The following is a 14,931-nucleotide window of genomic DNA, read 5'->3' as shown; positions in this document are numbered from 1 at the left end:
AAAACATAATATTAGCATTTTAAGCGACTAGAGGAAGTTAACGATGCCTTTTTTTCATACGCTTGCATCTCCGTTGACAAATTCAAACCTCGTTGTCCATCTTTCAAGGGATAGTTTACTCAGGATAGAAAAAAACATAGTTGTTCACCTACCTTGGCTGTAGTGGATTCAAGAAGGCAGTTTTTCCTTTGAACACTTACGTAATAGGCATATGTTGTTACTGTTAGAATTCTCAGTGACACTTTACATTAAACTATTTTTTTGGTGGAATAAAACTGTAATTACTTCCGTAGCAACATTTTATTAGCATGTCGTTACATAGTACTTTGGTAATTGCATTTTAATTGCATAGCATGAGCTAAGAGTTTTTGGAACTACTGTACAGAAGAGTGACTGTTCCCAATTCCACTTAATTGTTCAATAACTGTATTATTTTGCAAATAAAGCCATTTCCAAAGTCATATGTAGAACTATTGTTGCTATTTTAATAATCAGAAATGTACTACACATGTATAGGAACTTGGTGTCAAGTGTTGCTATATTACCTTATGTCTCACTCATTATTAAAATATATGTGTTAGTCATTTTGAAGCTGCAAAGGGGTCCACTCTTGTATTTAATTCTAGACTATAGGTTGTATAAAGGTTCATATCTAGGAGCCCTCCAAACCATGTGCTTATGACCATATATTTAGACTAACTAACTGTTGTAGTTATTTTATATATTTAGCAAACATCAAATATTATTTGGTTTTCTGAGACGTATTCAAAACACTATCAACTATCTATTTTCTTCTGAGACCTGTATTTGAATATCAAAGAAAATAGTTACCTTTCAGTTGAGACTCTATATAAACTATATTAGACTACCTTGAGTATTTGAAAAGTTGGTATGTTCAAGTAAACTTCAAAATATAACTATTTTCTGCCCAGTCCTTCTTACTGTATAAAGCATGACTAATTCTAAGTGGCAACAACAAGCAAGTCGATGCGGCTCCAACATAAGTCATTAAGCTGAATGTCACTGGGAGACATAACCTTTTAAGAGGGCTAACCTTTGAGGCAAAATGGTAAGATGGGGAGTCATTTAGTAGTGCAGAAGGTAGACTTGGGTTTTAATGAGTGTTGGTATGTATGATATAAATTGACTGTGGGTTAATGGTTAGAGTATAACCCAGGAGCTCCCCATTATTACAGACGCACCACACACACACACACACACACACACACACACACACACACACACACACACACACACACACACACACACACACACACACACACACACACTGTCTACCTTGTTCCTTGGTTGATTAAGACCAAAAGACATACACAGGATTACTGGTTACTGGATTTGTGTAACTGTTATCCATTGGGGAGGCACTTGGGTGAGTACATACCACTCTCGATTCAGATCAGGTGCTGTAGTAGATTTTTTTAAAGGAGTTTGGAAGTATTTGAGAATACAGAAATACTTTCAAGTTCTTATGAACGGATATTCAATTAGGAGAGTTTGTTCTGAGAAAGGACCATTGAATGATACTGTTTATACACTAATAAAGATATACAGTACACAGAAATAACAACCAAAAGCAAGTCTCTGTTATAAACCAAACATACTTCACACCAAAGTAGACTGAGGTTCATTTAAAGGTGACAGTAAAAAAGCACTCTTTCTCTTCCACACACACCCTCTCTCTCACACACACACATACTCACACATATACATGCATTCACCTCGCAGATTTTTTATTGAAATTTCCTGTATCTCAATCCCATTGAGCACGTCTGGGACCTGTTAGATCGCAGGGTGAGGGCTAGGGCCATTCCCCACAGAAATTTCCGGGAACTTGCAAGTGCCGTGGTGGAAGAATGGGGTAACATCTCAAAGCAAGTACTAGCAAATCTGGTGTAGTCCATGAGGAGGAGATGCACAGCAGTTCTTAATGCATCTGATGGCCACACCAGATACTGACTGTTACTTTTGATTTTGACTCCCCCCCCCCCCCCTTTGTTCAGGGACACGTTATTTCATTTATGTTAGTCACATGTCTATGGAACTTGTACAGTTTATGTCTCAGTTGTTGAATCTTTTTATGTTAATACAAATATTTACACATGTTATTTCTGCTAAAAATAAACGCAGTTGACAGTGAGAGGACATTTCTTTTTTTGCTGAATTTATATGCACTACCAGTCAAAAGTTTTAGAACACCAACTCATTCAATGGTTTTTCTTTATTTTTACTGTTTTCTACATTGTAAAATAATAGTTAAGTCATCAAAATTATGAAATAACACAAGTGTTAATCAAATCAAAATATATTTTCTTTTTGAGATTCTTCAAAGTAGTCACTCTTTGCCTTGATGACAGCTTTGCACACTTGAAATTCTCTCAACCAGCTTCACCTGGAATGCTTTTCCAACAGTCTTGAAGGAGTGTCCACATATGCTGAGCACTTGTTCGCTGCTTTTCCTTCACTCTGCAGTCCGACTCCTCCCAAACCATCTCAATTTGGTTGTGGTCAGGGGATTGTGGAGGCCAGGTCATCTAATGCAGCACTCCATCACTCTCCTTCTTGATAAAATAGCCCTTATACAGCCTGGAGGTGTGTTGGGTCATTGTCCTGTTGAAAAACAAATGATAGTCCCACTAAGCCCAAACCAGATGGGATGGCGTATCGGTGCAGAATGCTATGGTAGTCATGCTGGTTAAGTGTGCATTGAATTCTAAATAAATCACAGACAGTGTCACCAGCAAGCACCATCACACCTTCCCCTTCAATGCTTTTCGGTGGGAAATACACATGCGGACATCATTCACCCACACCACGTCTCACAAAGACATGGCGGTTGGAACCAAAAATCTCCAATTTGGACTCTCGACCAAACGACAAATTTCCACCGGTCTAATGTCCATTGCTCTTTTTTCTTGGCCCAAGCAAGTCTCTTCTTATTGGTGTCCTTTAGTAGTTTTTTCTTTGCAGCAATTTGACTGTGAATGACTGATTCAGACAGTCTCCTCTGAACAGTTGATGTTGAGATGTCTCTGTTACTTGAACTCTGTGAAGCATTTATTTGGGCTGCAATTTCTGAGGCTGGTAACTCTAATTAACTTATCCTCTGCAGCAGAGGTAACTCTGGGTCTTCCATTCCAGTGGTGGTCCTCAAGAGAGCCAGTTTCAACATAGCGCTTGATGGTTTCGGAACTGCACTTGAAGAAACTTCCAAAGTTCTTGAAATGTTCAGTATTGACTGACCTTCATGTCTTGAAGTAATGATGGACTGCCATTTCTCTTTGCTAATTTGAGCTGTTCTTGCCATTAATATGGAGTTGGTATTTTATCAAACTGGTCTATCTTCTGTATTCCCCCCTACATTGTCACAACACAACTGATTGGCTCAAAGACATTCCACAAATGAACTTTTAACAAGGCACAACTGTTAATTGAAATGCATTCCAGGTGACTACATCATGAAGATGCTTGAGAGAATGCCAAGAGAGTGCAATGCTGTCATCAAGGCAAAGGGTGCCTATTTGAAGAATCTCAAAAATGTTGATTTGTTTAACACTGTTTGGGTTACTACATGATTCCATATGTGTTATTTCATAGTTTTGATGTCTCCCCTATTATTCTACAATGTAAAAATAAAGAAAAACCCTTGAATGAGTAGGTGTTCTGACCGGTAGTGTATATATTTCCAAACTATGAGATTGGAATAATACTGTAAAATTATGTTAATAGACCAATAAGAATGAGCGTTCCAAACCTCTCTGCCAATAACAACTCATTAGTTTTCCCTTCCCAACTCAAACCAGTCCTAGCTAAATTATTTTTTGAAAAATTGCTCTTTGCTATAAAGCTATGCCCCAGATTTGTGATAAAAGTGGATGTGCTGGACCATAAAAACACATTTTATGGGTAGGTAATCATTACCATTAGTCATACTGACACACTTCTCTTTCCCACAAAGAATAGGTCATGGCTAAAGACTGTACCTCAGACATCGGCCATGAATACAGGTCCCTCCCCACACTCAAGGCTGCTTTAGTTTTGTATCCACAGTAAAGATTTTGTGAAATTACCTGGGAGGCTGTGCAGCTTGCTGAAAATAAAATGGAGAATAATGATATCACCATATTTGAAAGGGATGAAGGAAATCAATTAGATGATGTCTTTTGAACTACAACAGACAACCCAGGAAATCCCAGACAAATGTTATTTTACCACTAATGAGACAACTCATTCTGACCTCCCAACTCGGACATGCAAAGCGAAAGACATTTTGATCCCGCTTCATTCCTTTGGTTGCCCTATCAATTTTGGTGTTCACACAAATTTACCTAATCCTCGGACAGGTTTTTGGGATTGACTCAACGCATGTCAGAGCTGACTATGACAAATTTAGGTCACACAGATTGCTGTTGCTTCTGCTCAGGGACTGACTGGGACCATAAATCGGCCCAGGTATTTCTAACACACTGGCCTTTTTTTTTTTCAACACACCCACTGGGCTAAAGAGTGGACCAGTCCATCTGGCATTTGTCCGAACTGCCCTATTGCCAGTACATTTTTAATGCTACTACTGCTTAGTGAGCTGTGCTGGGCTGTGCTCGTTGTAGTGGGTATCAGAATTGTGGTGGCCACTGGCTGCTTTCCTGGCGAGTCTAATTGTTATCAGAGTGGTAGCAAGCTGACAAAAGAGAGTGAGATACTGTAAAACAACCACCCACACCTTTGACTAAACGGCTGTATGTTGCGGTGTAGGCAATATTGGGCTTGTAATTTAGTGCTCCCTGTAAGATACTGTGTGAGTGATTGATGATGATTTGGACCATGTTAATGGTTATTAGACTTATTCCAATGAGTTTCAAGATGATCAAGTAGGTGTGGTACTTTTAATCCCCATGCCATGAAAAACATATGCTTAGTCGTGTCTTGCACAGGTCTTATGTCAGTCAAATGATGACAAGTACACTCTGGCTTGCTTCAAGGTGTCTGACAGCAATATAGAATGAATGTGTTTCAAAGATTTCATGTGATTTATCTATATCGGTCGTGTACAAAGTGTTACTAAGGCCTCTTGCTGTGATCACGGCTCAGTGTGATTAAGAATAGATTAACCTGTCTAGGATCAGCGTGCCGCTAGCGGCACTCCCCCCCCCCCCCCCCCACTGAAAAACCAGTGCCGCGAAATTCAAAAAAAATATTTTTTTAAAATATTTAACTTTCACACATTAAAGTCCAATACAGCTAATGAAAGACACAGATCTTATGAATCCAGTCAACATTTCCGATTTTTAAAATGTTTTACAGGGAAGACACAATATGTAAAGATGTACATCTATTACCTAAAAACACATTAGCATATTCCACCATCTTTTATTTGTCCACCAACACCAGTAGCCATCACCAATTCGGCTAAACTAAGATATTTATAGCCCCTAACCAACAAAAAAACTCATTAGATGACAGTCTGATAACATATTTATGGTATGGGATAGGTTTTGTTAGAAAAAAGTGCATATTTCAGGTATATGGCATAGTTTACAATTGCACCCACCATCACAAATGGACTAGAATAATTACAATGAGCAACGTGTTTACCTAACTACTAATCATCAAACATTTCGTAAAAATACACAGCATACACGAATCGAAAGACACAGATCCTGTGAATACAGACAATATTTCAGATTTTCTAAGTGTCTTACAGCGAAAACACAATAAATCGTTATATTAGCTTAGCACATAGCAATTAGCAGCCCAGCATTGATTCTAGCCAAAGTGAGCGATAAAAGTCAACATCGCCAAAAGATATTAATTTTTTCACTAACCTTCTCAGAATTCTTCCGATGACACTCCTGTAACATCACATTACAACATGCATATACAGTTTGATCGAAAATGTTTATATTTAGCCACCAAAATCATGGTTAGACAATGTGAAATGTAGACAAGCTGGTAAAGAAAACGTCCTTGCGCCACTTAGACAGTGATCTACTCTTATACATAAATACTCATAAACGTGACTAAAAAATATAGGGTGGACAGGGATTGATAGACAATTTAATTCTTAATACAATTGCGTTATTACATTTTTTAATTTATCCTTACTTTTCAATACAGTTTGCGCCAAGCGAAGCTACGTCAAAAAACATGGCGTCCTAAGCCACTAAAATGTTTCGACAGAAACACGATTTATCATAATAAAAATGTCCTACCTTGAGCTGTTCTTCCATCAGTATCTTGGGCAAAGGATCCTTTCTTGGGAGAAATCGTCTTTTGGTGGAAAGCTGTCCTCTTGCCATGTGGAAATGTCAACTACGTTCGGGATGAACTGAAAAGCGTTCCCAACTTTTCACATCGTTGCAAAAATAAATGTCCCAAAATCGCACTAAACGGATATAAATTGCTATAAAACGCTTTAAATTAACTACTTTGTGATGTTTGTAACTCCTATAACGAGTGAAAAGATGACCGGAGAAATATAACAGGCTAAACTAATGCTTGGAACAGGAGAGGGTCGGTGTCTTCCACGCGCGTTACGCAGCAAGAAAAGACTTGCTAGCTAAAGGTTTTTTTCATTTGTAGTGCCTGTGAACGAGCAATCGAGCCCGTTGGAATCGTCATCACGTAAAGGCATCCAGGGGAAGACGTAAGAAGTGTCCGTATAGTCATAGCAACGACAGTGCCCGTTTAAATGACTTCAGAAAAGTGGCCAACGTTTCTCAAATCTGACTCCATGTCAGGGAAATTGCTGTAGAATGGGCTCTGTTCCACTTAGAGACAAAATTTCAACTCCTATAGAAACTATAGACTGTTTTCTATCCAATAATAATAATAATATGCATATTGTACGATCAAGGATTTTGTGGGAAGCCGTTTAAAAAATTAGCCACATTAGCATAAATAGTCTAAACAGCGCCCCCATCCCCAACAGGTTAAACACTTCACAGGTCTTCTTCATGTCTAAAACTACCATGTGAAATCAAAATCTTTCAATGCAGTTTTTCATGAAGATGGAGAAGAAAAGCTTCAAAGGTGATGTCATGCCAAGATACAGATGATATCCCCCCACTACCACTCCTCTGTCTCATACAAACACAATCACATTCAGTGAATGTACATGACATATAATTCAAATATCACATTCTTCTCAGCAATTGTGTGAAATCCAAATGGAAAAGAGCTGAAAATTGTTAATATTACACGTGAGTCACGAGTATTAGAGGCGTTTATAATTTTACCATCACTTCAAAAGATTGATGGAAGTCTGGGGATATTGCTTTAAGTCAGTCTAAATTCCTCCACTGGTAGAAAAACAGCATCACCACAGGATATTTTTGAAATGACACCCTAAAATACATTTAAAAACCTCCATAAGAGCTCTGCAGCCAGCTGGTGGCAAAATGTGATTTTCACACCCAAAGATATTGTTCATGCGGAACGTCTCTGAGCTAGAACCTCGCTGTCTCCATGGCATAACTTGCTATGCAATCTGTATGAGAAACATCTCACTAATGGTCTCCAGTCATGATAAAAAGAAATGAGAGAGAGAGAGCGAGCGACTCCATGTCACGCAGAGCGTAAAATACTTTAGAAATGAGAGCAATTAGTTATTGGTAATATCGGGACACCGTTAGGTTCTAACCATAGGCTGATTGAAAGGAAGAAAGGTGTTGATCAAGATAAACACACCCCAAGCTTTTGAATTCACATCGGCAAAGATCACTACAGACCAAAGCTTGCCAATATATAGTACAAGCATTGTCATTCAACAGAGCACACACATGGAAAATTAATATTTTCCCAATGAGCCGGTGATGTCCTCCACTCAAAACATGACAAATGTATGGACAGCTCAAAATGTGATCTATAACACATACTGTAAGATTTACAAGTGTAAAAATTATTATTACTTTTTTTAATCCACTGTAATTGTATTGTAGAGCATTCAAACAAAGTCTCCGTATTGCCTTTGAATAGCAAGCATCAGCTGTGTAATCTTACATGGCTGCTGGAGGCATTTTAATCAATAGTTATGATTCATAATGCTGGCTGTACCGTACCAGTGAATCCTACAGATGCAAAGGCCTCTCCATAACAACATCATCAGTACAAAATAAATGATCATGGTCATTGTGTCAATAATATTTGACATTGTGTTACTTATGATCCTCTAATTACCTTGACTCATATCCATTACACATCTCAGTTATAAAGGGACAGAGACATATATTTAGATTTAAACATCCATGTAACTTTTACCTTCAATAGAAATCATTACACCAGTCAGACTATCCTTCCTTACTGAAGTGTAAAATCTAGACAGTATCACAGTGGGAACATACTCTTTGAAATTCAACTGTGTTGACAATGCTGCCTCAGACTTGCTTCAATGTACCTAACACTTCATTGGGTAACTCATCAGGTAGTAACTAAAATAAATTACAGCTCTGTTTCTGTTCCTCTTCCAGAAAAGAAAATCCCAAAAGTATCTCCTCCGCATATTACAGTGGGTTGTGAAAGTATTCATCCCCCTTGGCATTTTTCCTATTTTGTTGCCTTTTTTTTGTGAAACAAACAAGAAGTATGACAAAAAACAGAAAACTTGAGCATGCATAACTATTCACCCCCGCCCCCCCCCCAAAAGTCAATACTTGTCAGGTGTCAGTGTGCAGCGGGTAGGACGGAGTCAGGCGCAGGACACAGAACTGAGTAAAAACGTACTTTACTCGAAAATAAAAGAACAATAATCTCCACTCTGGGAAAAAACACACCAGCTCACAGAAGTCTTGACCACTTAACAAAGAACAAACACATACAAAACCATGTGGGAGCCAGAGAGTTAAATAGGGAATAAATTATAACGTAATGGAAACCAGGTGTGTACAATCAAGACAAAACAAATGGAAAAGGAAACGTAGATCGGTGGAGGCTAGAAAGCCGGTGACGTCGACCGCCGAACGAACAAGGAGAGGCACCAACTTTGGCGGAAGTCGTGACAATACTTTGTAGATCCACCTTTTGCAGCAATTACAGATGGAAATCTCTTGGGGTATGTCACTATAAGCTTGGCACATCTAGCTACAGGGATTTTTGCCCATTCTTCTAGACAAAACTGCTCCAGCTCTTTCAAGTTGGATGGGTTCAGTTGGTGTACAGCAATATTTAAGTCATACCTCAGATTCTCATTTGGATTGAGGTCTGGGCTTTGACTAGGCCATTCCAAGACATTAGAATGTTTCCCCTTAAACCACTTGAGTGTTGCTTTAGCAGTATGCTTAGGGTCATTGTCCTGCTGGAAGGTGAACCTCTGTCCCAGTCTCAAATCCCTGGAAGAATGAAACAGAGAATTTCCCTGTATTTAGCGCCATCATTCCTTCAATTCTGACCAGTTTCCCAGTCCCTGCCGATGGAAAACATCCCCACAGCATGATGCTGCCACCACCATGTTTCACTGTGGGGATGATGTTCTCGGGGTGATGAGAGGTGTTGGATTTGTGCCAGACACAGCGTTTTCCTTGAAGATCAAAAAGCTACATTTTTGTCTCATCTGACCAGAATACCTTCTTCCATATGTTTGGGGAATCTGTCACATGCCGTTACCTTATTTTTTTCTTTCAGCAATGGCTTCTTTTGGACACTCCTCCGTAAAGCACAGCTCTGTGAAGTTTACAGCTTCAAGTGGTCCTATGGACAGATACTCCAATCTCCGCTGTGGAGCTTTGCAGCTCCTTCAGAGTTATCTTTGGTCTCTTTGTTTCCAAGCTGATTAATGTCTTCCTTGCCTGGTCTGTGACTTTTCGTGGGCAGCCCTTTCTTGGCAGGTTTGTTGTGGTCTCCACAACTTTGTCCCTGACCTGTTTGGAGAGCTCCTTGGCCTTCATGATGCCGCTTGCTTGGTGGTGCCCCTTGCTTAGTGGTGTTGCAGACTCTGGGGCCTTTCGGAACAGGTGTATAATTACTGAGATCATGTGACAGATCATGTGACACTTAGATTGCACACAGGTGGACTTCCCTTAACAAATGATGTGACTTCTGAAGGTAATTGGTTGCACCAGATCTTATTTAGGGGCTTCATATCAAAGGATGTAAATACATACATATATATATATATATATATACACATGTTTTTTTTTTTTTACTTCACCAATTTGGACAATTGTGTGTATATCCATTACATGAAATCCAAATAAAAATACATTTAACCTGTCTAGGATCAGCGTGGCGCTAGCGGCACACCCCCCCCCCCCCCACTGAAAAACCAGTGCCGCGAAATTCAAAAAAAATATTTTTTTAAAATATTTAACTTTCACACTTTCACAAGTCCAATACAGCTAATGAAAGACACAGATCTTATGAATCCAGTCAACATTTCCGATTTTTAAAATGTTTTACAGGGAAGACACAATATGTAAAGATGTACATCTATTACCTAAAAACACATTAGCATAATCCACCATCTTTTATTTGTCCACCAACACCAGTAGCCATCACCAATTCGGCTAAACTAAGATATTTATAGCCCCTAACCAACAAAAAAACTCATTAGATGACAGTCTGATAACATATTTATGGTATGGGATAGGTTTTGTTAGAAAAAAGTGCATATTTCAGGTATATGGCATAGTTTACAATTGCACCCACCATCACAAATGGACTAGAATAATTACAATGAGCAACGTGTTTACCTAACTACTAATCATCAAACATTTCGTAAAAATACACAGCATACACGAATCGAAAGACACAGATCCTGTGAATACAGACAATATTTCAGATTTTCTAAGTGTCTTACAGCGAAAACACAATAAATCGTTATATTAGCTTAGCACATAGCAATTAGCAGCCCAGCATTGATTCTAGCCAAAGTGAGCGATAAAAGTCAACATCGCCAAAAGATATTAATTTTTTCACTAACCTTCTCAGAATTCTTCCGATGACACTCCTGTAACATCACATTACAACATGCATATACAGTTTGATCGAAAATGTTTATATTTAGCCACCAAAATCATGGTTAGACAATGTGAAATGTAGACAAGCTGGTAAAGAAAACGTCCTTGCGCCACTTAGACAGTGATCTACTCTTATACATAAATACTCATAAACGTGACTAAAAAATATAGGGTGGACAGGGATTGATAGACAATTTAATTCTTAATACAATTGCGTTATTACATTTTTTAATTTATCCTTACTTTTCAATACAGTTTGCGCCAAGCGAAGCTACGTCAAAAAACATGGCGTCCTAAGCCACTAAAATGTTTCGACAGAAACACGATTTATCATAATAAAAATGTCCTACCTTGAGCTGTTCTTCCATCAGTATCTTGGGCAAAGGATCCTTTCTTGGGAGAAATCGTCTTTTGGTGGAAAGCTGTCCTCTTGCCATGTGGAAATGTCAACTACGTTCGGGATGAACTGAAAAGCGTTCCCAACTTTTCACATCGTTGCAAAAATAAATGTCCCAAAATCGCACTAAACGGATATAAATTGCTATAAAACGCTTTAAATTAACTACTTTGTGATGTTTGTAACTCCTATAACGAGTGAAAAGATGACCGGAGAAATATAACAGGCTAAACTAATGCTTGGAACAGGAGAGGGTCGGTGTCTTCCACGCGCGTTACGCAGCAAGAAAAGACTTGCTAGCTAAAGGTTTTTTTCATTTGTAGGGCCTGTGAACGAGCAATCGAGCCCGTTGGAATCGTCATCACGTAAAGGCATCCAGGGGAAGACGTAAGAAGTGTCCGTATAGTCATAGCAACGACAGTGCCCGTTTAAATGACTTCAGAAAAGTGGCCAACGTTTCTCAAATCTGACTCCATGTCAGGGAAATTGCTGTAGAATGGGCTCTGTTCCACTTAGAGACAAAATTTCAACTCCTATAGAAACTATAGACTGTTTTCTATCCAATAATAATAATAATATGCATATTGTACGATCAAGGATTTTGTGGGAAGCCGTTTAAAAAATTAGCCACATTAGCATAAATAGTCTAAACAGCGCCCCCATCCCCAACAGGTTAAACTACAGGTTGTAATGCAACAAAATAGGAAAAACACCAAGGGGGATGAGTACTTTTGCAAGCTACTGTAAGTATGTTACCATCCAAAAAAAGGTGTTTACATGGTCACCGACACTCAGCACAGTGCCTGAACAACGAAACAGTAGAAAACATTCACTCAGTCATTCTCTACATAATCAGTCAGGTATCAGTGTATACACAGTGTTGAGAAATACTATTTGTAGCCAACAATAAAATAATATCTGGTTAATGTCAAATAATTCTCCAACATATATAGGCACAAGCACAACAAAATACACACTAAAGAACAAACAAAATACATGTAAACAGTATGTGATTTCAGTTCTGCCTATTCACAGTGCTAGGATGTGCAGAGGAGACATGGGCTATTCTCTAACTAGCAGAAGTGCCACTGACCAGTTTCTTTTGAGCTTCACGAAGAGACGAGGGAGTGAACACTCATTGTTACGCTAGGTTTGTCTTCTCCTACTGCGAGTAGATGTAGCCTCACAATAGCCAAGGGCGGGGGGGGGGGGGGGGGGGTATAACTTTAAAGCAGACCAGGCATAGCAGCACAATATCTAATTTCACACAATGCGTCAGGGTGGGCACCAAGCCCATACAACAATAGTAAAAAAAAAATATTCAGAGACCCGAACTTCAATTATGATTCGCAAATTGCCATTATCTTTTTTCTTCCACAACAGACATTCTCCCATTTCTGAACTGGCTCAGACTCCACATACAAGATCAAACCAGCCAGACTTTGACATGATTCAAACAACAAATGAACATTACATTTCCAACAGAATCCAAAGCTCATTGAGGAAAGCAGTCTTTTTTCTCTTACCTGTGTACTTTGAGTGGAGACAGCGGAGCTCCGTCTCAGTGAATGATACCTCAGGTAGGCTGTGATGGAACTGGAGTGTAACCTAATACAACATCAAAAGCAACGGCAGCGTAAGGCAGCAGCAGCAGTATGAAGAAGAAGAAGAAGGCAAAGAGGAGAAGAGGAGTAGGAGGAAGGTGCGAACGCTGAATTATGGATGTAGAGAGAGAGGAAATCCTGTGCTGCCCGCCCTCACTCCCCAGATCGCAGGGCGTGAATCAGCACTCGCATGAATCAAACGGCTCAGTCCACTGAAGGGCTCTGGTCTTGGCACTGAGATACAAGAGGAACGAAGGGAACTCAGCCAGCGGCTGGATGGGGAAGGAGGGGGTTAGGAAGAACAGAGCAGTAGAAAAGAAGAGAGGAGCAGTGGAGAGTACACGGACACATTCCTCCTCAGCCAAACACTCATGTCCTCGCATCACACTCCTCTGCTTGCTGTCTCTCTCTCTCTCTCTCTCTCTCTCTCTCTCTCTCTCCTGATGCCTTGCTCACTCACTCACTCACTCACTCACTCACTGTACACATTCTCATTTCTCGTCTGTATAATCAATCTAGCCTGACAGTCCTTTATTTTAACCAGCCAACTGATAACAAGAATGTTGTGGCCTGTATCCCAGGTTACGCTTCGCTAGTAATTTAAACAATAGGTTTTTACCTGCTGTGTGATTTATAATTTTAGCAAATGAAAAAAAGAAAATCCATAAGAATGATTACTCACTTGTATAATAATTCTGGGGGCAGAAGTGGCTAAATCAAATTTTGACTGATGTTAAAATGTGTGTTAACAGTTTGTCACAAAAGATTACCCTCATTCCATTATTTACAAACCAGTTATTTTTCTAATGCTCAAATAAAATCCACTCACAGCAAAATGGTTCCAGTTTTCAGAATAAACAGTGTATGTGTGTGTGTGTGTGTGTGTGTGTGTGTGTGTGTGTGTGTGTGTGTGTGTGTGTGTGTGTGTGTGTGTGTGTGTGTGTGCGTGTGTGTGTGCAGTAGTTTGTAAACAAAGCCAGAGCCAAAACATTACTGAGGCAATATTTCGACTGATTCTCAGCCCCTGACACATTTACTTTTTTGTTTTTTTATTCATGGAATTTAGGTTGAGTGGTGGATGATTGAGCGACTTGGCCTCTTAAATTTAAAAGGGTGTACCATGTGGTGCCCCATTGAAATCCAATAACTTGGATACCAGCCTTGTGTTATTCACGCTTCATTCCAAGCAAGAGCAGTCGACACAAACTGTTCGCCTCCACAATCCATACCATCTAGCGTGATGCTTCTTCAGGTGTGCATCATTATATTGGCGGAGCTGAGCATTTGTCTCCACCCAAGCATGCCCTTAGCTTTGTGATTGAGCTTAACACCTGTGTTTTCATCCCGTTGCGTTTATGCCTTGTTGAACCTATCTATACCTATCCCTATTCACACGCACGTGAAGGCTCCTTCCTTGTCAAGTCAAACTGTCAGGGAATGAGCGAGGCGACGTCAGCAACTCATCTCCCTCAGCCACAGCCCAGCCAGGCGTCTGTAATCAATCCTCTAGGCGTGTTGCTGATTGGTGCTGCTGTGTCGGGCCTGCCGTAGGTAAGTGATCAGCCCCCTCTTCAGGATATACCAGCCTGCTGTTGATCAATTGGCCCATTAATACTCCTGCAGAATGAATAACAGGCAACACAGAACAGGCAATGGGTAGGTACGGCTGCTACAAACTCCCCTCAAATGGCACCCTATTCCCTTTATAGTGTACTACTTTTGACCAGGTCACATTAGGACTCAAAAGTACTGTACTATATCAGGAATAGGGTTCCATTTCGGATGCAAACGTGTTCTCACTTTACAAGGCCTTGTTGAACAGCCTTGAGGTTTGATTTGATATGCTTTTACAAAGCTGATATCACCTGTACATACCAACAGAACTAAATTAATCTCAGACAGAGAGAATGTATACACCTGTATGTGAATATTGGATTGTATTTCATTAATCATTCATCATTTTTTC

The 14,931-nt window shown here is 39.6% G+C and overlaps 1 protein-coding gene across 2 annotated transcripts in view; it reads right to left on the bottom strand.

Annotated features, from left to right (window-relative positions):
* LOC129859460 (cadherin-18-like) overlaps positions 1 to 13,357 on the bottom strand; it is a 409,192-nt gene extending 395,835 nt beyond the window's left edge. The window contains exon 1 of one of the 2 annotated variants that reach the window (XM_055929274.1): positions 12,888 to 13,357. The gene's annotated coding sequence lies outside the window, so the exon portion shown is untranslated. The remainder of the gene's footprint in view (positions 1 to 12,887) is intronic. The other variant, XM_055929278.1, reaches the window with a different exon arrangement.
* Positions 13,358 to 14,931: the final 1,574 nt, after the last annotated feature.

This window comes from Salvelinus fontinalis, chromosome 7 (assembly GCF_029448725.1).
Source record: "Salvelinus fontinalis isolate EN_2023a chromosome 7, ASM2944872v1, whole genome shotgun sequence".
Lineage (NCBI taxonomy): Eukaryota > Metazoa > Chordata > Actinopteri > Salmoniformes > Salmonidae > Salvelinus > Salvelinus fontinalis.
The sequence above is the reverse complement of the archived record's forward strand: the minus strand, read 5'-3'. Positions and strand labels throughout refer to the sequence as shown.